Below are 22,705 nucleotides of genomic sequence, written 5' to 3' on the forward strand. Positions count from 1 at the left end.
GCAGCTCCCGTGGGGCCGCGGCTCTGTCAACTGCCATCTCTTTGAAACGGACATTATGGTGAAAAATGGAAATGTGGAGAGAGATGACTCTTACTCTGGGATAAATGCAATCGTTTTCACTGAATGCATTTCTCACACACACATCACTCTCTTGAACCCGCACAGTGCTTTGACAGCACTACGGTTTATTCCACTCATGTGCACGCGCCCACCTGCTGGCTCCTATACTGGAGAGTAGTATTACAAATGCCCCTTCAATCACATTAGTATGCATAAAAAGTGACAGGTCACACCTGCCCTATCAGTACTACTACTTATGCTAAGTCCCGCCCCCTAATTATGTTAATGAGCCCCTTTGTTCGAGGTGTTATCACATGTAGGTGTGATATTCCCCCATTGTAGTAGATCCTTTGTTGTGTAATCTAATTAGCCTTTGATGTCTGATCCCTTTGTTGTCTATCCTTTGATGTGAGGGGTGAGGTGTTTGTGACATGTAGGTGTGATATCCCCTGTTGTAGTAGATCCTGTGTTGTATAATCTAATTAGCCTTTGATGTCTGCCCCCTTTGTTGTCTAATCTAATTACCCTTTGATGTCTATCCTTTGATGTGAGGGGTGAGGTGTTTTGTAACATGTAGGTGTTAACTCCCCATTGTAGTAGATCCTTTGTTGTATAATCTAATTAGCCATTGATGTCTGACCCCTTGTTGTCTAATCAAATTAGCCCTTTGATGTCTGTCCTTTGATGTAAGTTGGGAGGTGTTATAACATGTAGGTGTGTGTGTGCACTGGTGTGTTATAAGCCTTTGATGTCAATCAAATTAGCCCTTTGATGTATGTCCTTTGATCAGTGTTTGTAACTATTGTCAAGGTAGTCTCTTTGAAGTTGTGTGAGACTGTCTCGCACCCCGTCCTCCTCTCACCTCTTCCCCCTATCACCCCTTCCCCCTTCCTTCGACTCGTCAGCAACAGCGGGTCTCCCCCGTCAGATTAGACTTTACTAGCGTTTATGTCCAGTGCGCAATCAACCCATACAGGACATCTTTTGTCTGTCACACACTATTCTTGTATGTCACATAAGTGATGCAACTTTAGATACACTTTTGAAGTAAGCACCACTCTACAACTGGTAGAAAGTTAAGTACTTTGTATGGAATTGGGTTTTCTTTAGAGCTGTTTTCAGTGAGACAATGCAGTTTCTGATCATTTTAAGTTTCAAGTTTCAAGGCTTTATGGCATATGCCCATTAGCTACAGTGTAGATATGTCAATGAAAAACATAGGTCACAGGCTCCTCCAACAGTGCACATAAAACAGATAAAATACTGCAATTTGTGCGTAATTCTCTCACAAAGGAACTGTAAGATACACGTTTATGTATGGAAAACTATATAGCTTGGTAAAATATTCATTCATTTGTAATGAATTGAGTTTTCTTCAAGAATCAAACTCTAAATGGAGAGTTTGTGATTTTAACACTGTTTCGATGAAACAATGCAGTTTTGATAACTTGACTTGACTAACATTACTTTTTTTAAATATATGTTTTTAGATGCTTTACTTTTGATGTCTTTCATATTATTTTAACACAACATTACTTTTTTCATATTTTTCAACATACTGTGATATATATATATTTTTTTCTCTCCATTATATTTTTGAATATACAGTGATTTGTATCAAAATACAACATGCAACTATTACATTATACAATATTATGGCTTTTTGCGATATTTTCAACACAATATACTTTTTTTTTTGTAGGGCTTCAGGATATTGGGCATGTCATGCATAAAACCGGTGTCGTCTTTCCTGAAACTGACGTGCTGTCCGTTTTACAAACAAGTTATCTTTCTGCTTCTTCACCCTCTGAATTTTCCTCCCCCGTCCCTCTTACTTCAGCCATCACAACAACAATCAAGTCAGATCTGTGAAATTAAACACCTCTTCCCAAAGCGTGACTTCCCTATTGAGGGAGTGGGGCAGTGGGGCCTAACCCGATTTGGCCAAATATACTAACATGCAGAACATATGGTATGTTTGAAAAAAGACTAACCATCTATCCAGTTCAAGCTGTCTTTAAGATGTGACATTGCGCTCTGACTTTTTCCCGTAAAATCGTGACAAACTATTACTTATTAAATTTGACCTCATGCTGCTTGGTTGAAAATGATAGATGAGCATTTACCAACAGATCAACGCGCAATCAACCCATACAGGAGATCTCTTTTCTACACAATATGTGTTATCACTATAATATCATGTCATTATTTAATGTTGTTTTGTTTGTGTGTGTGTGTGTGCAACGAAGTCTCTTTGAGAGGAAAATTATAATTTAAAGATCTTAATACCCCCTTATTGTTTAATTACTTCACACAACTATTAAAGAATCCCTATATGAAGTTACATGAGGCTACATTTACTGGTGTGCTTCCCTAGATGATGTAAATAGTCTAAGTGTCATGTTAGGGGGGCATTACGGACCTCAGGAGTCCACCCTTGGAGGCTTGGAGAGCGGATAAAGAGAGGTGTATTTACTGGTGTTGAGCCCTGGATGATGTAAATAGTCCAAGTGCCATGGAACTCAGGAGTCCGCCCTTTGAGGCGTTGTTAACATTAATGCTTTTTGCTTTTGTTTTTGTTACTAAGATACTTTTTAGCCTTATGATAGGATGAACTTAAGCTGTAGTCAATAAAGACATGTTTAATAGAGTGTTGCTGTTAGAGAACATACCTGCGCAGCACTCCACCACGTCTTGGCTTTGGCTTCATGGCCTTCACTGTCCTCTCCCTTTGAGTTTTTTCAAAGGCTGGGATACATTTTTCCAAATGATCACTTGTTACCTGGTGACAAACATATGGTTATATAACCTTAAAGAACTAACAAAAAATAATTAAGTATTTGCAATGCATGAACATAGAAGATATCACTGTCATATTATGATCACTTATTGTAAGTAAGTTTAAGTAAAACTAACACAAGTCAATATTATTCACCTGGGCATTAGTGGGCTTGAGGGTCTCAGGGAGCGTGGACAAAGTGACTTGTCTCTGTATTTGAGGATTCTCAGTGCAGGCACTAACAGGAAGCTGCTGTGCATTAGTGGAGAGTCCTCTGAAGACAGCTGTTATTTCATTCACACACTCATCTGTTACCTGCTGACTCCTCATAGTAAGTCTAGCCAAGTCAGCTGTTAAGTTGTCCATACCATCGCTTGATAACTGGTAACTTTTGATTGACAGTCCAGCCATGGCAGCTGCCAACTCGTCCATATAATTCTTAAGAACGTGGTGACAATACTACAAAAAAAAAGTGTATATATTAGGTCAGTTAACCTTGAAGAGCTAAACAGTTCAAGTGGTAAGTAACTAAGTATTTGCAATGAATAAACATAGAAATGATCACTGTCATATTATATAATCACTTAATATGGAGATAAGTACAACTGACACAGACAGTTTAAACTGCTTGTTAAAACGCTATTGCTTATTGTGTTTTCTCAGCACACAAACATAAATAAGGATGTATAATATAAAAAAACTAGAAAACGATATAGTATTTTCAAGTCTTACTTTAGTATGGTAAAATTAAGAATAAGTCACATTAAAGTGTGTCATGATTTTCCGTAAAAAAGTCAAGTATAGTTTGTCAAAAGAATATGAAAAAATCATTTTGTAGAGTAGTATGTTGAAAATCTCAGTGTTTAACTGAACACACCTACATGTGATAACGCCTCGAACAAAGGGGTAATTAGCATACAAAGGGGGGTCACTAGCATCAGTGGGGGAAAGGTGCTACGGGAATGAACTTTGAGGAGGGGGAACTTGTAAGAATTTCCAGCTTTTGAAGACAATTATATGGTACCCGTCCTTACAGCTAAACAAATCCTATGCCAGGTATTCAACAGACCACAAGAAGCACAAGAAGCCCCAGAAAGGATTACATTCAGAGCTAATAATGGTGAAACCGAAGAAGAAGCAAAGCAGATCGTTGCGGGTGAAAGGATAGAGAATTTGCAAGTGATGTTAATGCACTTATCTGATATAAAAAAATGCATTCATTTACTTCCAAGAGACCCCTAAACATCTACTTGGGCAATGTAAATTGAACGATAACCCGATCACTGTAAATGAAACGCGGAGAGAAGCAGCAGTGCAAATCGTTAAGTCTATTACCTTGTATGCACTACGACATTAACTTGGTCAAATGTAATATGTCTTTCTGAAAATGTGGCGAATGGTGTGTTTTTCAATTAAGCAACCATACAGATGGAGCCTCTTATTTTGGACTCCAGCATACAGCTTCCTGCCGACTGCCAGCCAGTTGCCAGCCAGTTGCCTGCCAAAGACCAGTATTCAGGAATGTTAGGCCCTCCCACTATTCTCCAATTTCAGGGTTTAACCAGGAGATGGCGCTATATATTAAATAACTAAGACTTAGTTTTTCACAATAGAAAATGCAGATATTATATAAAAAACTAAAGTTAAAATCTTGTTTTTAATGCCCCAAGAGCAATAACATCTTGTCACAAGCTTTTTGGAAGAAAAAGACTGACTCAAGAGACCTGTAGTTGACTAATTACAGGCCTCAATAAAGTTCTGCCATTGGTTGTGAAAAACAACGGTGGACATAGTGGAAAGTGAAATTGACATTGTCGAATTTAATAAAAATACAAAATAATGTATCTGTGTACGTGTTTTACTATGTGATCTGCACTTATCAAACATCTAATTAAGGCGAGACACCCCAGGTGAATAGGGTATTTTTAACTTAAAGATATCAGCTAAATATTTCTCCAGTTAATTACTTACAATAAGGCAATTGTTTTTTGTATTACAAGTTTTCTGAAATAGCATGTTTAAATATCCAAATGAACCATTATCTCATGAAATATGCGCATATTTTAACACATTTCAGGAACCGAAATCTGAACTTTGGATAAAGCCAGGATCAAAATTATTGTTTCATTTTGTAGTCATATTAGTATCTAAGGCTTTTACAGAAGGGATTTTGGATATCTCTTTGTATCACTCCATAAATCAGAAAATACTGTCAACAGCCCTAAAATATCAATTTTCACCATGTTTTTAGGTATAAAATGTTATATAATTCAGGCTATGAATTATATATGACCAAACCCTTCTGTAAAAGCCTTCATAATATTGATAGGAATATAACTGGAAGGTTTGGTGTATGTAACTGCTGAGTGATTCTACAATTTAGGGTACATTCCATGTCCATTGATGTCCATTGATGATAATTATAATTATTCTAACTATTTTCTTCAAAAATATCATATTTTGCCTATTATTGGAAAGCATGTTATAATATCACACAAACATTATGTGCATCCTATGCTTTATTTAGCTTGAAATGTGTCATGATGTTCTTAAATTGTCAGTTTTTGCTATGTCCGTTTTTCAGTTGAGGGTGTCTTGGATTCAAAATAATGAATAAAAACCATTAAAGTAAATTTAAAAAATGATTCATTTATTTCAAAAGTCTAAATACTAAAGAATAATAACATATTTTTAATTGATTTCCCCCTTTAAATAATTTAAATATCTTAATATATGAATGTCCGCAAAAGTTCTGTCAACTATGTTACTAACAGAACTTCCCCCTTTAACTCAAAAATTGTTTGTCCCAATACCATGTCACCAGCATCACATGATGCCATGTTCCTCTTTGGCAGACATTTTGAACACACTGTGGTGATTGTCCTCTACATTTTTACAATATTTTATGTATAATAGCACATGGTCAATTAATATACTCATTGACAATCAACAATGTTACGTACATTGTTATGGTTTACAATTGTTTAATGATTTTAATTCAATTATATGTGCAAATGTGATGTTAACCTGTTCAAGAAAATGACATGTGGTCATCCAGGCAAGGCCTACCATTGAAATGATGGGTCAAAATAGGGAAATTGTCAACTAGGTTACCTGTCAACTGAGTTACCCAGTACTGTAATAAATGTAGTAACTTAGTTGACAGGTAACCTAGTTGACAATTTGTACGACATGTAGACGTCATTACACATCATTATCAATGGAATTTTGCACTTCTGCCTTGAAATTAACATAGTGCTGATGGTTAATAATGTGTCCAGTCAACTATGTTATTTGCGTCAAATGTTTGACTTTCATTGTCAACTATGTTGCACCTCATTTTTTCAAATTTAAAATATCTAAAATAGTGCTTCTGATATCCTTTATAGTATAATGTATATCTACACAGGTTGGAGTTTTACATGACATCTCTTAAAACTATCAAAATGACCTGTATGGTAGTTTTATAATACAAAATATCCCTAAACTTAATGACAGTGCTGAACATATCACATGAAAAAACAAAACTTTAATACAATTATTTTTTAAACTTTAAAAAATCTTTGGATATATGGTAGAATAGACTCAAGAGCCTTTCAAATTTGATTTTACTTGAAGTGCAGGACTTAATCAAATGATTGTAATGACATCAAGTTTGTCCGTAACATAGTTGACAAACTGAGTAGTGAAAACATCCTTTCCCTTAAAATAAAAAAATATATAAAAATGTTTAAGCTTTGCAACTAGTGGATATGTTACACTGAGGAATATACTAACTTGAACCACTGATTGTTCTATCTATACATTTTATTTGGCATTAGTAAATAATTATGCACATTTACAGATATTTTACATGATATGAGTGATAACACGTGTTATAAGGGCTATTTCGCACAATAGGTGTGCCTTGAGATTTTTACTTGTCCTTTGGTGTGCCTTGGGCACAAAAAGTTTGGGAACCACTGCTGTAGAGAAATGTAAACGTTCACCATCCCCCACCCGCTATACTGTATGTTGCTTTTTGACATGTAAATGGGTAACTACCCCCCTCTGAGTGAATACCTGTTGTACCTGTCCGGGGCTAAGCCCATAGGACGATGCTCTGATGTCATCACCCTCGCACATTGGTCATATGTTTACAAAAAACGATGTTAACACTTTCTCGTTCTTAATATATGCTATATTTAGGGTCGATATGTGTTGAATTTACTTTAAAATAGCAGATCACTGTGATTCACTTCTCCGCGGCTCCTCCGTGCAGAGGATGACAATTCACGAGCGTCTAACTCTCTCCCCCCTGTGAAGAGATATCACAGGGGGGGGTTGGGACACACACATTCCGATGGCCAATTCGTTTTAAACAAAGAGTGGGGTGGGGGCTGGTGAACGGTATGGTCAATGTTTGTAAACACTGTGACATTTTGACTTTATTTGATCATTTCAGTTAAAAACTAACGTTCATATTTCATATTACTGTTTTGCCTGGCTGGACCTGTAATTTACAGGAAAGGAGTGCACGCTACTAAAGAGACACGCTACCATGGAAACCAAACAATGGTGTTGCTGTATTGAAGTCCGAGTGGAAACAGTCATATTTGGAGCGTTATGTTAGAATGAAACAGCGAGGTCGTGACTCACAACAAAAAAGTGTTACTTCACTAACTGTAAGCTTGTCACTCAGAGTAACCTACAGTTAACTTAACTGTTGGAAAAGAAAGATCAGAGTTAGGAGTGTGAACACACAGCTGAGAGCTGCCGTTTCATTCTGACTGTTTAAAAAACGGTAACAACGGACTATTTTTCTTAGCGGATGCATGTAAATAAAAAAGTTGATTCAAGAACAAATCAGTACTTTTCTTATATGACTGTTATTGCTAAATTTGAAAGGTCTTTACCAGCTTTGGAATTATATATATATATATATAGCACCTTCTGCCATCCCATCTCTACTGACATATGGATCTTAACAAAGATCCGCTATACATTAGTACCAGATATACTGTACACGGACATTTTAGTGAACCAGACCAGCTGTTTCCGCCGGGTCTTCGCTTCCCGGGCATCACGTTGTTTACAAGTGTGTTCAGATGCTAAATGACAAGTGCAAGTGACAATTGTTGTCGTCTTCTCTGTGAACGTTTTTTTCTCCGTTATTTTGCCATTTTCAGATTTAAATTTCGAGCGGAAAGCTAACCAGGAAGTAATAATTACTTAAGCGGAGAACGGAGAAAGTAAACGTTACAGCAGGCATAACAACAGCCGGTGTTTATTTTATTATAATATATATCATTTGTTTTAAAGCTCAATATATAGTTCTATCCGTGACATATGGATCTTAACAAAGATCCGCTATACATTAGTACCAGATATACTGTACACGGACATTTTAGTGAACCAGACCAGCTGTTTCCGCCGGGTCTTCGCTTCCCGGGCATCACGTTGTTTACAAGTGTGTTCAGATGCTAAATAAAAGTTTAGCTTGTACTTTTGATACCCCGCCTCTCGGCACCACAACATCCAGTTTACTGTATTTCACATGAGCGATGTCGAACATTGAAAAGTCCTTATAAAATCTCTGTTATTAGATCAGTACTTTTCTTATATGACTATTATTGACTTGAACACTGAGAATGTATTTATTAACTTCAGACATTTGAAATATTTGAAATCAGATGAAAACAAACTGTAACGGACCCTGCTGTGTTATCTATGATTACTATGCCTTACTGTACATTCATAATTTCAGCCGGAGGTAGGTGGTAGGCGTTGCGGAGGAGCAGATTGCGAGTGAGGTGCCTGTTCTAAACGAACTATTCCAGCTGTTATAAAGCATTAAATAAAAAGTAAGCAAGGAATACAGAATGTTTCGTTACGTAACTTTGTTGAGAATGTGGCCATGTACATGTAATACATGGGATCATTTGCAGCGACTTGGTCATTGTGGGGAAAAATAACACCCATCCTGATCGTTTCAATGAAGTTGAATACAGAATATTCATATTTGTCAGTGATTTCATGTCAATTCGGCGAACATAAACATCAATGATGATGATTAAATTAGGATTAAAAATCGGGAGAGCCGGCTCGTTCGTTTTTTCCGACTAAACAACATCTATTATTTAGAAGTTGATTTCACATGACTCCAGTGTGGAACCCCACTGCACCCCCTGGTGGATCAATGATCCATTGCAGCTGGCTTCACAATAATTAAATGTATTTATCATGGGGGCGGTATCAAGTCTGACTGGGGGCCGGCCGGCCATCACGGAACGTGCATGAACCGATCACGACCCTCGCACTTTAAACTGTCCAAAATAAGACGCTTCATCTGTAACAAATTAAAATGTGTTTTATTTTTGCTTTCATATATAGTAATAGTATTAACTCCTCTGACTAGACTGTACTAAAATAAGACGTTTCACTGTTAAATAAAAATGGAAGTAGAAAATCGAGATAATGATGAGGTTCGTTATGTATCCAGTAACTATGAACAGCAGTTGAAAATGTTATTTAACCCTTTAACTCTAATAGACAAATCTAAAATAGCCTCTAGCTTATCTATAAGTTTGTGATTTTAACACTTATTCACTGACACAAGGCAGATTTTGGCTTTTTTCTCATGTCAAGATACTTTTTGACACACTTTGAGGTATGCAAAACTTTTAAAAACACTTACAGCATACAATGCGAGCACATGATACACTTTTGGTGTTTGTTTCATTTCTTCGGTAATGTTACAGAATGTTTCGGAAAATGAAGATTCCAGTACCACTTTAAATGTTTCGTTTACAATCGTTTCCCAATGACCCGGAATAGTACTGCCAGAATGAACGATATCCAAAATGTCTTCTAGTTTACAAACTTCAGCCGTTCTGTTTACACGGGGATCACTACTCATTCTGTTTTCAATCGTCATCAACAACACACTTATTAAACAGGTATTGACTGCATTCTGATAGATAAATACAGATTGTTTTCCATAGTAGTTACCCATTTTTATTTTACTTTAAAGAAAAGTCAAAGTATCGAAAAAAAAAAAAAAAATCCCCGGCTTCAATCAACCGCTGGTTATTAGTCTTCTTCCTCTCCATCCAGCTCGGCATGGATCTTTTCAAGTCTCTCCTTGAGGCGTCTGCAGTTTTGAGATTGTGCAGAAAAGCCTCCGAAGCGCCTTGGATCCTCCATTCAGCCGTGTAAATGTTTATATCATTAAGACTCTGGTCAATCGCAGTAATGAAGTCGGCGAGCCAAAGTCTTTTTCATTAACGCGTTGTAATTGTTTCTGAAGAAATATTCTGGAATGCCATTCACACAATCGTGTTGCCTCTGGCCGGGGTGACTGACTCGGCATCCATTGCAGATTTTTTCTCTGTACCGATGCAGCACCCCTCTCCAGAATATCAACCAACTCCGATTTCACTATGTTCAAAAACAGAGACGTCTTGGCCCCAGGAGTAACATCAGCAGCTGTAGTATTGCAAGATTTGGGTGTCCACAATGGTGGTGACGATAGTAGTCCAGGAGTTTGTTCCTGATTGCAACTCGCAGGGGGAGACTTGGTTTTTCTCAGATCCCTGGCTAGTTTTCAACGGGCGTCTTAGTGGGGTCCTTCGTTTTAGATGATTTGCTGAATGGGGGGTGGACTTATTGCGTTGAGTGGGGGGATTCATCTGTAGAATTGAGAGTTTTTTAGAAAAGTTCTTTAAGCTTTGTAGCTTTTTCATCTATCATTTCCAACCAAGCAGCAAGAGGTCAAATGTAAGAATAAGTAATAGTTTGTCACGATTTTACAGAAAAAGTCAAAAGTATAGTTTGTCTGAAAAAAAAAAATATATATATATATGGAAAAGTCATTGTGTACAATAGTATGTTGAAAAACAAAAACAAAAAAAGAAAACTCAATTCATTACAAAATAATGAATATTTTACCAAGTTATAAAGTTTTGCATCCATTAAAGTGTAACTATAAGTATCTTTGTAGGAGAAAAAACAAAAAAATAATTTAAGTTACTTCCATAAAACTGGATTGTCTTACCTTTAAGAGTCACAGTCTTAAAGAAAATCTGTTCAGAAAAAGTACTTAACTTTCTACCAGTTGTAAAGTTGTCATACATAAAACTGTATCCAAAAAGTAAGTGAAAGAGAACGGGAGAAAAAAAAAAAAACTTCCCCTTTTAGAGTCACAGTCTTTAAGAAAATACATTTTATTACAAAAATAATTGACATTCTACCAGTTGCCAAATGTTCCTACATTAAAGTGTATCAAAAAAGTATCTTGGTAGCTGAAAATAACTAAAATATCAGAGAAAACCTACATTATTTAACTGTACAAGTGTTTTTAAAAGTTTTGCATACCTCAAAGTGTGTCAAAAAGTATCTTGACATGAGAAAAAAGCCAAAATCTGCCTTGTGTCAGTGAATAAGTGTTAAAATCACAAACTTATAGATAAGCTAGAGGCTATTTTAGATTTGTCTATTAGAGTTAAAGGGTTAAATAACATTTTCAACTGCTGTTCATAGTTACTGGATACATAACGAACCTCATCATTATCTCGATTTTCTACTTCCATTTTTATTTAACAGTGAAACGTCTTATTTTAGTACAGTCTAGTCAGAGGAGTTAATACTATTACTATATATGAAAGCAAAAATAAAACACATTTTCATTTGTTATGGTTGCTTAATTGAAAAACACACCATTCGCCACATTTTCAGAAAGACATATTACATTTGACCAAGTTAATGTCGTAGTGCATACAAGGTAATAGACTTAACGATTTGCACTGCTGCTTCTCTCCGCGTTTCATTTACAGTGATCGGTTTATCGTTCAATTCACATTGCCCAAGTAGATGTTTAGGGGTCTCTTGGAAGTAAATGAATGCATTTTTTTATATCAGATAAGTGCATTAACATCACTTGCAAATTCTCTATTCTTTCACCCGCAACGATTATAATCTGCTTTGCTTCTTCTTCGGTTTCACCATTATTAGCTCTGAATGTAATCCTTTCTGGGGCTTCTTGTGCTTCTTGTGGTCTGTTGAATACCTGGCATAGGATTTGTTTAGCTGTAAGGACGGGTACCATATAATTGTCTTCAAAAGCTGGAAATTCTTACAAGTTCCCCCTCCTCAAAGTTCATTCCCGTAGCACCTTTCCCCCACTGATGCTAGTGACCCCCCTTTGTATGCTAATTACCCCTTTGTTCGAGGCGTTATCACATGTAGGTGTGTTCAGTTAAACACTGAGATTTTCAACATACTACTCTACAAAATGATTTTTTCATATTCTTTTGACAAACTATACTTGACTTTTTTATGGAAAATCATGACACACTTTAATGTGACTTATTCTTAATTTTACCATACTAAAGTAAGACTTGAAAATACTATATCGTTTTCTAGTTTTTTTATATTATACATCCTTATTTATGTTTGTGTGCTGAGAAAACACAATAAGCAATAGCGTTTTAACAAGCAGTTTAAACTGTCTGTGTCAGTTTTACTTATCTCCATATTAAGTGATTATATAATATGACAGTGATCATTTCTATGTTTATTCATTGCAAATACTTAGTTACTTACCACTTGAACTGTTTAGCTCTTCAAGGTTAACTGACCTAATATATACACTTTTTTTTGTAGTATTGTCACCACGTTCTTAAGAATTATATGGACGAGTTGGCAGCTGCCATGGCTGGACTGTCAATCAAAAGTTACCAGTTATCAAGCGATGGTATGGACAACTTAACAGCTGACTTGGCTAGACTTACTATGAGGAGTCAGCAGGTAACAGATGAGTGTGTGAATGAAATAACAGCTGTCTTCAGAGGACTCTCCACTAATGCACAGCAGCTTCCTGTTAGTGCCTGCACTGAGAATCCTCAAATACAGAGACAAGTCACTTTGTCCACGCTCCCTGAGACCCTCAAGCCCACTAATGCCCAGGTGAATAATATTGACTTGTGTTAGTTTTACTTAAACTTACTTACAATAAGTGATCATAATATGACAGTGATATCTTCTATGTTCATGCATTGCAAATACTTAATTATTTTTTGTTAGTTCTTTAAGGTTATATAACCATATGTTTGTCACCAGGTAACAAGTGATCATTTGGAAAAATGTATCCCAGCCTTTGAAAAAACTCAAAGGGAGAGGACAGTGAAGGCCATGAAGCCAAAGCCAAGACGTGGTGGAGTGCTGCGCAGGTATGTTCTCTAACAGCAACACTCTATTAAACATGTCTTTATTGACTACAGCTTAAGTTCATCCTATCATAAGGCTAAAAAGTATCTTAGTAACAAAAACAAAAGCAAAAAGCATTAATGTTAACAACGCCTCAAAGGGCGGACTCCTGAGTTCCATGGCACTTGGACTATTTACATCATCCAGGGCTCAACACCAGTAAATACACCTCTCTTTATCCGCTCTCCAAGCCTCCAAGGGCGGACTCCTGAGGTCCGTAATGCCCCCCTAACATGACACTTAGACTATTTACATCATCTAGGGAAGCACACCAGTAAATGTAGCCTCATGTAACTTCATATAGGGATTCTTTAATAGTTGTGTGAAGTAATTAAACAATAAGGGGGTATTAAGATCTTTAAATTATAATTTTCCTCTCAAAGAGACTTCGTTGCACACACACACACACACAAACAAAACAACATTAAATAATGACATGATATTATAGTGATAACACATATTGTGTAGAAAAGAGATCTCCTGTATGGGTTGATTGCGCGTTGATCTGTTGGTAAATGCTCATCTATCATTTTCAACCAAGCAGCATGAGGTCAAATTTAATAAGTAATAGTTTGTCACGATTTTACGGGAAAAAGTCAGAGCGCAATGTCACATCTTAAAGACAGCTTGAACTGGATAGATGGTTAGTCTTTTTTCAAACATACCATATGTTCTGCATGTTAGTATATTTGGCCAAATCGGGTTAGGCCCCACTGCCCCACTCCCTCAATAGGGAAGTCACGCTTTGGGAAGAGGTGTTTAATTTCACAGATCTGACTTGATTGTTGTTGTGATGGCTGAAGTAAGAGGGACGGGGGAGGAAAATTCAGAGGGTGAAGAAGCAGAAAGATAACTTGTTTGTAAAACGGACAGCACGTCAGTTTCAGGAAAGACGACACCGGTTTTATGCATGACATGCCCAATATCCTGAAGCCCTACAAAAAAAAAAGTATATTGTGTTGAAAATATCGCAAAAAGCCATAATATTGTATAATGTAATAGTTGCATGTTGTATTTTGATACAAATCACTGTATATTCAAAAATATAATGGAGAGAAAAAAATATATATATATCACAGTATGTTGAAAAATATGAAAAAAGTAATGTTGTGTTAAAATAATATGAAAGACATCAAAAGTAAAGCATCTAAAAACATATATTTAAAAAAAGTAATGTTAGTCAAGTCAAGTTATCAAAACTGCATTGTTTCATCGAAACAGTGTTAAAATCACAAACTCTCCATTTAGAGTTTGATTCTTGAAGAAAACTCAATTCATTACAAATGAATGAATATTTTACCAAGCTATATAGTTTTCCATACATAAACGTGTATCTTACAGTTCCTTTGTGAGAGAATTACGCACAAATTGCAGTATTTTATCTGTTTTATGTGCACTGTTGGAGGAGCCTGTGACCTATGTTTTTCATTGACATATCTACACTGTAGCTAATGGGCATATGCCATAAAGCCTTGAAACTTGAAACTTAAAATGATCAGAAACTGCATTGTCTCACTGAAAACAGCTCTAAAGAAAACCCAATTCCATACAAAGTACTTAACTTTCTACCAGTTGTAGAGTGGTGCTTACTTCAAAAGTGTATCTAAAGTTGCATCACTTATGTGACATACAAGAATAGTGTGTGACAGACAAAAGATGTCCTGTATGGGTTGATTGCGCACTGGACATAAACGCTAGTAAAGTCTAATCTGACGGGGGAGACCCGCTGTTGCTGACGAGTCGAAGGAAGGGGGAAGGGGTGATAGGGGGAAGAGGTGAGAGGAGGACGGGGTGCGAGACAGTCTCACACAACTTCAAAGAGACTACCTTGACAATAGTTACAAACACTGATCAAAGGACATACATCAAAGGGCTAATTTGATTGACATCAAAGGCTTATAACACACCGGTGCACACACACACCTACATGTTATAACACCTCCCAACTTACATCAAAGGACAGACATCAAAGGGCTAATTTGATTAGACAACAAGGGGTCAGACATCAATGGCTAATTAGATTATACAACAAAGGATCTACTACAATGGGGAGTTAACACCTACATGTTACAAAACACCTCACCCCTCACATCAAAGGATAGACATCAAAGGGTAATTAGATTAGACAACAAAGGGGGCAGACATCAAAGGCTAATTAGATTATACAACACAGGATCTACTACAACAGGGGATATCACACCTACATGTCACAAACACCTCACCCCTCACATCAAAGGATAGACAACAAAGGGATCAGACATCAAAGGCTAATTAGATTACACAACAAAGGATCTACTACAATGGGGGAATATCACACCTACATGTGATAACACCTCGAACAAAGGGGCTCATTAACATAATTAGGGGGCGGGACTTAGCATAAGTAGTAGTACTGATAGGGCAGGTGTGACCTGTCACTTTTTATGCATACTAATGTGATTGAAGGGGCATTTGTAATACTACTCTGGAGTTTACAGAGGGGGCGGGGAGTGTGGGACAGTGTTCTTTCCGATCCAAAGAGCCCTTCCGTAAACACGGGGGCTCCCAGGAGATCAACACGGTCCTTTTTGAAAAGTGTCATGCGGCGTGATCCCTCACCGGGATACCACACGGCGGCCACGATCAAGCTACAAATAATCGCGCTGATCTGGCGAGGTGGGGGCATCTCCAGCAATGAGCGAGATGCCCAACACACCCGTGTTTATCTGCAGTCGCCCTGTCACGCGGTAGCGTAGCAGAGCTCTTTTCAGCTCCCTGCCCAGCCTGCTGCCCGCTGGGAGCAGCTGCGCTCCGCCGCCATGGTCATCACCTAGGGCGGTGGACCTCCATGGACCGAACCCGGAAGTGCCTGACAACGGCAAACGGAGCCATCCGCCCCGCTGGAATGGCGAACGTGAATGGCACCGCCTCGGCCATATCCTGGTCCCCCAAACACTCTACAGAGGTGGTGGAGATCGGTGCCCGCGATCAAACCAAGGCAGGTGGGGCATGGCCGAGATTCCAGTAATGGTGAGTCCATTTTTCGTTTCTTCTAATCTTCGTACGTTTATTTAACTCTTCGGTTGTCAGCTCGTCTGAAGAGAAAAATGATAGTGGGGCGGCGGCTGGAGCCGCCTTATATACTGTGGGCCTGCGCGCGCATTCAGGTAGGCTCGCCCCGATTGGCCGGCTACGTTTACGTAAATTCAGTAGGTGAAAGCACGCACAGCATGATAGAGAGTAGTACCCATAGAGTCCAGTAGAGGGCGGAGCCTGTGAGAGATATAACCAGCCTGATGGCTTCGCAGAACAGAATGGCTCTAGACATGATTCTGGCAGAAAAAGGGGGTGTATGCAAAATCTTTGGAACATTGTGTTGTACGTTCATCCCCAATAATACCTCTTCTGATAGATCAGTAACCAAGGCGCTAAAGGGACTCACTACTACACTACAGTGGGATAGAGAAAAACCCCCTTGGGGATTTCTTTGATGGTCTGTTGGGTAAATATAAGAATCTAGTATTGAGTGGAATGATGTCTATCACAGGTGTGATTGCAATATTGTCACTGTGTTGTTGTTGTTGCATTACATGCATCCGCACCCTAGCAAACCGACTGATCACCACGGCCCTCACCCGGGAACACATTCAGGGTCAATTTCTCATGAGTTCAAATGTTGGCAGAACAAGACGACCCACCCCCATATGCAAATCTTGATTTAAATGATGTTAAATGATAAGGATCTTCAATGATGAGATTGTTCAAAGAATGTCCAAATGATGAGATTCTTCAAATGATTAAATAATTGGAATGAAGAACCAGTTACACAATTCTAATGTAGAGTAAATCCATTTCATTTTACCATACACTATTCCAAGATAGTGTATTCTTTTATTACTTTTTACTATTCCCAAATAGTTTGTTTCTTTTTATACTTTGTGAAAACAAGTGCCTTTCATTTCATTTCAAACCTTTATTTATCCAGGTGTATCCCATTGAGATCATTGCTCTCTTTTTCAAGGGAGACCTGCTCAAGTAGGTTCCACATGAAACATAAAAACATAAACAGAACAACAAAAAGGACATCATACAGCATCATTACAGGGATTACAATTTACATAACTATCCACATGAACAGGTACCAACAGCAACCGATTGAGTAGCATCCAACCAAGCTTTAAAAACATTTAGTGGCACCAGATTGCTCAGTTTCCATTTCAATTGCAGACTATTCCAAGACAGAGGAGCTGCGCATCTAAAAGCTATCTTCCCAGAGACAGTCCTAGCAGTTGGCACATTTAATAAAACCACAGCATGCGATCTCAGGCAGTAGCCACTTACAATTCGTCGTGAGATCAGGGAGCAGATATAGGATGGAAGTTTCCCTAACATGGCTTTGTATATAAAAATGTACCAGTGACTGAGCCTCCGTACAGTTAGTGAAGGCAAACCTGCCCTTGCATACACGGTACAGTGATGAGTTAATACTTTACAGTTTGTCACAAATCTCAGTGCACTGTGATACGCGGCATCTAACTTGATCAGGTAATTGGCAGGTGCATTCATATAAATCAAATCACCATAGTCCAGCACAGGTAAAAAGGTCACAGAGACTAGCCTTTTCCTGGCCTCAAGTGAGAAACAGGACTTGTTCCTGTAAAAGAAACCTAGCCGAACCCTCAGTTTTTTAAGCAGGTTATTGACATGAAGTTGAGAGACAATCATCAAGCCAGACACCAAGGTATTTGTAACAGGTAACCACTTCAAGTTGTATTCCTTGCAATATCTAAAACAGGCTCTGGTGTCTTTTTAGCTTTTGAAAAGAGCATTACCTTGGTTTTATCAACATTTAAAAGAAGCTTTAGTTCAGAGAGCTGAGTCTGAATAATGTTAAAAACCGCTTGCAATTCAACAACAGCCTCCTTAATGGAGGGACCTGCACAGTACATCACGGTATCGTCCGCATAAAAATGTAAGGTTGCTCCATCGACATTTTCACCTAAACTATTGATGTAGATGGAGAATAAAAGTGGACCTAAAACAGAACCTTGAGGAACACCATTAGCAATGTTCAACCACTCAGAAGACAGCCCATCAAACTGAACACATTGGGACCTTTCAGAGAGGTTGTTAGGGTTTTGTATTTATGTTTTCTTTTTTCCACTTTTGTTTTGAAATGTTTTCCTCCTTGTGTCTTCTCTGTTCCTTCTTCCTGTGTTTGCCTTCCTGTCGTTAGTTTCCCTGTTGTGTCTGATTGTCTGATTGTGTTCACCTGTTGCCCTTGTGTTTCTGCCTCCCTTACCCCAGCTGTGTCTTGTCTTGTGATTACCCCTCCCTGTATTTAGTCTGGTCTCTTCCTGTGTTCCCCGGTCGGTTCATTGTTGGTTTTTCCTGTCTTCCTCCATGTCAGTCACGGTTGTCTCTCCTGTCTCCCTCCATGTTGGTAACGGTCAGTTTTTGTACAACCTATTTGTTTCATGCCATGTTTTTGTTCAGCTTTTAAAATAAAGCTCGCTTTTTGTTTCGAGACCGTTTACCTTTTTTGATAGTCTGCATTTGGGTCCTACCCTTCCACGCATCCTAACAGAATGAACCGACCAGCTTTGGACTCAGCAGACTCGGATCGTTTTGCTCTACAGGCAGAATGTCTTGGGTACTCTCTGGAGTACATTTTTTATACTTGGAATGGCGCCTCTTCTAGACGTGGTAGAGAGGCTGCGTTGAAGGAGGCACGTCAGGAGGTTGCTCGCGAGCCCTGGCTTAGGAGCATGTTGCCTGAGTGGCTACAACTTTTCACAAGTAGACCGGAGGACTTGTCCGAAGCCTCTAACCCTTTCCTGGGGTATGACCAGGCCTTGGGAGGCCCACAGATCCTCCAAAGAATCTCTAGGAGACGCAAGACCAAGATTCCAGCCCGTGCTCCAGTGGTTCCAGCTCCAGATCTGGCCCCAGCAGCCATTGTTCCAGCCCCAGTTCTGGCCCCAGCAGCCATTGTTCCAGCCCCAGTTCTGGCCCCAGCAGCCATGGTTCCGGCCCCAGTTCCGGCCCCAGCAGCCATGGTTCCGGCTCCAGTACTGGCTCCCCGGCCGACGCCAGGCCTCCGTGTTTTGTCAGTGGTTCGGCCCACTCCAGCCCCTCGTGTCCTGTCGGTGGTCCGGCCGACTCCAGCACCTCGTCTCCTGTTGGCTCTCCGGCCGACGCCAGCCCCCCGTGTCCTGTTGGCTCTACGGCCGACGCCTACCCCATGTCCTGTACCGTTGGAGGTCCCGCCGACTACTCTTCTGCCGGGGGGCCTGCCAACTCCATGTCCTGTCCCGTTGGGGGTCCCGCCGACTACTCTTCTGCCGGGGGTCCTGCCAACCCTATGTCCTGTGCTGTTGGAGGTCCCGCCGACTACTCTCCTGCCGGGGGTCTTGCCAACTCCATGTCCTGTCCCATTGGGGGTCCCGCCGACTACTCTTCTGCCGGGGGTCCTGCCAACCCTATGTCCTGTGCTGTTGGAGGTCCCGCCGACTACTCTCCTGCCGGGGGTCTTGCCAACTCCATGTCCTGTCCCGCCGACTACTCTCCTGCCGGGGGTCTTGCCAACTCCATGTCCTGTCCCGTTGGGGGTCCCGCCGACTACTCTTCTGCCGGGGGTCCTGCCAACCCTATGTCCTGTGCTGTTGGAGGTCCCGCCGACTACTCTCCTGCCGGGGGTCCTGCCAACCCTATGTCCTGTCCCATTGGGGGTCCCGCCGACTACTCTTCTGCCGGGGGTCCTGCCAACCCTATGTCCTGTGCTGTTGGAGGTCCCGCCGACTACTCTCCTGCCGGGGGTCTTGCCAACTCCATGTCCTGTCCCATTGGGGGTCCCGCCGACTACTCTTCTGCCGGGGGTCTTGCCAATCCTATGTCCTGTCCCGTTGGGGGTCCCGCCGACTACTCTTCTGCCGGGGGTCCTGCCAACCCTATGTCCTGTGCTGTTGGAGGTCCCGCCGACTACTCTTCTGCCGGGGGTCCTGCCAACCCTATGTCCTGTGCCGTTGGAGGTCCCGCCGACTACTCTTCTGCCGGGGGTCCTGCCAACCCTATGTCCTGTGCCGTTGGAGGTCCCGCCGACTACTCTTCTGCCGGGGGTCTTGCCAATCCTATGTCCTGTCCCGTTGGGGGTCCCGCCGACTACTCTTCTGCCGGGGGTCCTGCCAACCCTATGTCCTGTGCTGTTGGAGGTCCCGCCGACTACTCTCCTGCCAGGGGTCTTGCCAACTCCATGTCCTGTCCCATTGGGGGTCCCGCCGACTACTCTTCTGCCGGGGGTCTTGCCAATCCTACGTCCTGTCCCGTTGGGGGTCCCGCCGACTACTCTTCTGCCGGGGGTCCTGCCAACCCTATGTCCTGTGCCGTTGGGGGTCCCGCCGACTACTGCTCCGCCGGGTTTCCTGCCAACACCATATCCTGTCCTGTTGGGGGTCCCGCCGACTACTCTTCTGCCGGGGGTCTTGCCAATCCTATGTCCTGTCCTGTTGGGGGTCCAGCCGACTACTCTTCTGCCGGGGGTCCTGCCAACCCTATGTCCTGTGCCGTTGGGGGTCCCGCCGACTACTGCTCCGCCGGGTTTCCTGCCAACACCATATCCTGTCCTGTTGGGGGTCCCGCCGACACCTGTCCCGCCGGGGGTCCTGCCAGCTCCATGTTCTGTCCTGTTGGAGGCCCTTGCTCCATCCGGGGTCCCATTGACACCAGTCCATGTCATGTCCAGGATCCCGTCTACGCCTGTTCCGTCGGCTCCGGTTCCTGTCCGGCCGACAACGGGTCCTGCCCGGCCTCCGGAGCTGTCCCGTCAGCGCCTTCCTGCCCGGCCTCCGGAGCTGTCCCGTCAGCGCCTTCCTGCCCGTCCTCCAGAGTTGTCCCGTCAGCACCTTCCTGCCCGGCCTCCGGAGCTGTCCCGTCAGCGCCTTCCTGCCCGTCCTCCGGAGCTGTCCCGTCGCCGTCTTCTTGTTCGCCCTCGAGCCCAGCCCCCTGAGTGCCGCGGTCTTCGCCCTTGAGCCCGGCCTCCTGAGTTCCCCAGCCGCGGTCTTCGTCCTCGAGCCCGGCCCCCTGACTCTTCCAGCCGCTGCCTTCGCCCTCGAGCCCGGCCCCTTGAGTTCCCCAGCCGTGGTCTTCGCCCTCGAGCCCGGCCTCCTGACTCTTCCAGCCACTGCCTTCGCTCTCATGCCCGGCCCCCTGAGTTCGCCCGCTGTGGCCTTCGCCCCTTTTTGGACTCTGCCTTTCCCCCGGGCCATCCGCCCAGGACCCCTTCCGGGCCCGTCCTCCGGACCCCCTCCACCCACCCTGTTGGTCCTGGTTGTGCGTCCCTCCTCCGGGCCCCCTCCGGGCCCCCTCCGCCCACCCTTCTAGAGGTTTTGGACTTTTGGGGGTTTTCTTGGGACGTCTGGAATCCGTCCCTTGAGGGGGGGGTTCTGTTAGGGTTTTGTATTTATGTTTTCTTTTTTCCACTTTTGTTTTGAAATGTTTTCCTCCTTGTGTCTTCTCTGTTCCTTCTTCCTGTGTTTGCCTTCCTGTCGTTAGTTTCCCTGTTGTGTCTGATTGTCTGATTGTGTTCACCTGTTGCCCTTGTGTTTCTGCCTCCCTTACCCCAGCTGTGTCTTGTCTTGTGATTACCCCTCCCTGTATTTAGTCTGGTCTCTTCCTGTGTTCCCCGGTCGGTTCATTGTTGGTTTTTCCTGTCTTCCTCCATGTCAGTCACGGTTGTCTCTCCTGTCTCCCTCCATGTTGGTAACGGTCAGTTTTTGTACAACCTATTTGTTTCATGCCATGTTTTTGTTCAGCTTTTAAAATAAAGCTCGCTTTTTGTTTCGAGACCGTTTACCTTTTTTGATAGTCTGCATTTGGGTCCTACCCTTCCACGCATCCTAACAGAGGTAGTTCACAAACCACCCCACTGCATGGCTGGATATGCCAATACTGACTAGCCTCTGCTTCAAGATGCGATGATCGACGGTATCAAACGCTTTGGACAGGTCAACAAATAGAGCTGCACAACTCTGCTTATTATCTAAAATACTCGCCATATCATTCACCACTTTCATTGTCGCAGTGATGGTGCTATGTTGCTTTCTGAAGCCTGACTGATGATTAGACAGGATGTCATTTGTACATAAAAACTCCTTTACCTGTTCACTCACTAGGCGTTCGAGCACCTTGGCCAGAACTGACAATTTAGAGATAGGTCTATAATTATTTAATAAGGTGGCCTCCCCTCCTTTTAGTAAAGGCAGGACATAAGCTGACTTCCATACTTTTGGAATTGTATTTGTGCTGAGGGAGAGGTTAAAAAGAGTAGTGAGAGGTGGAGCAATAAAATCTGCAGCTATCTTTAAAAAGAAAGGTTCTACGTTGTCCGGGCCAGCCGGTTTCTTAGGATCTAACTTGGTTAAGGCTTCACGAACAACATCAATAGTAAAAGGAGTAAAACTGAAAGGGTTTTCCAGACCACATTGTTCAGAGTCACGGACTGTGGTGTTCACAGAAGCAGAGTTAGTGACAGAATCAAACAGAGAGCCACAGGACACAAAATGCTCATTAAAACAATTTAACATGGTGGCCCTGTCCGATATAGTGCCAGATGCTGTGGTAAGGCACGGAGGTAGCTCATTACGG

The sequence above is a fragment of the Trematomus bernacchii genome, unplaced genomic scaffold, assembly GCF_902827165.1.
Source record: "Trematomus bernacchii unplaced genomic scaffold, fTreBer1.1, whole genome shotgun sequence".
NCBI classification, from domain to species: domain Eukaryota; kingdom Metazoa; phylum Chordata; class Actinopteri; order Perciformes; family Nototheniidae; genus Trematomus; species Trematomus bernacchii.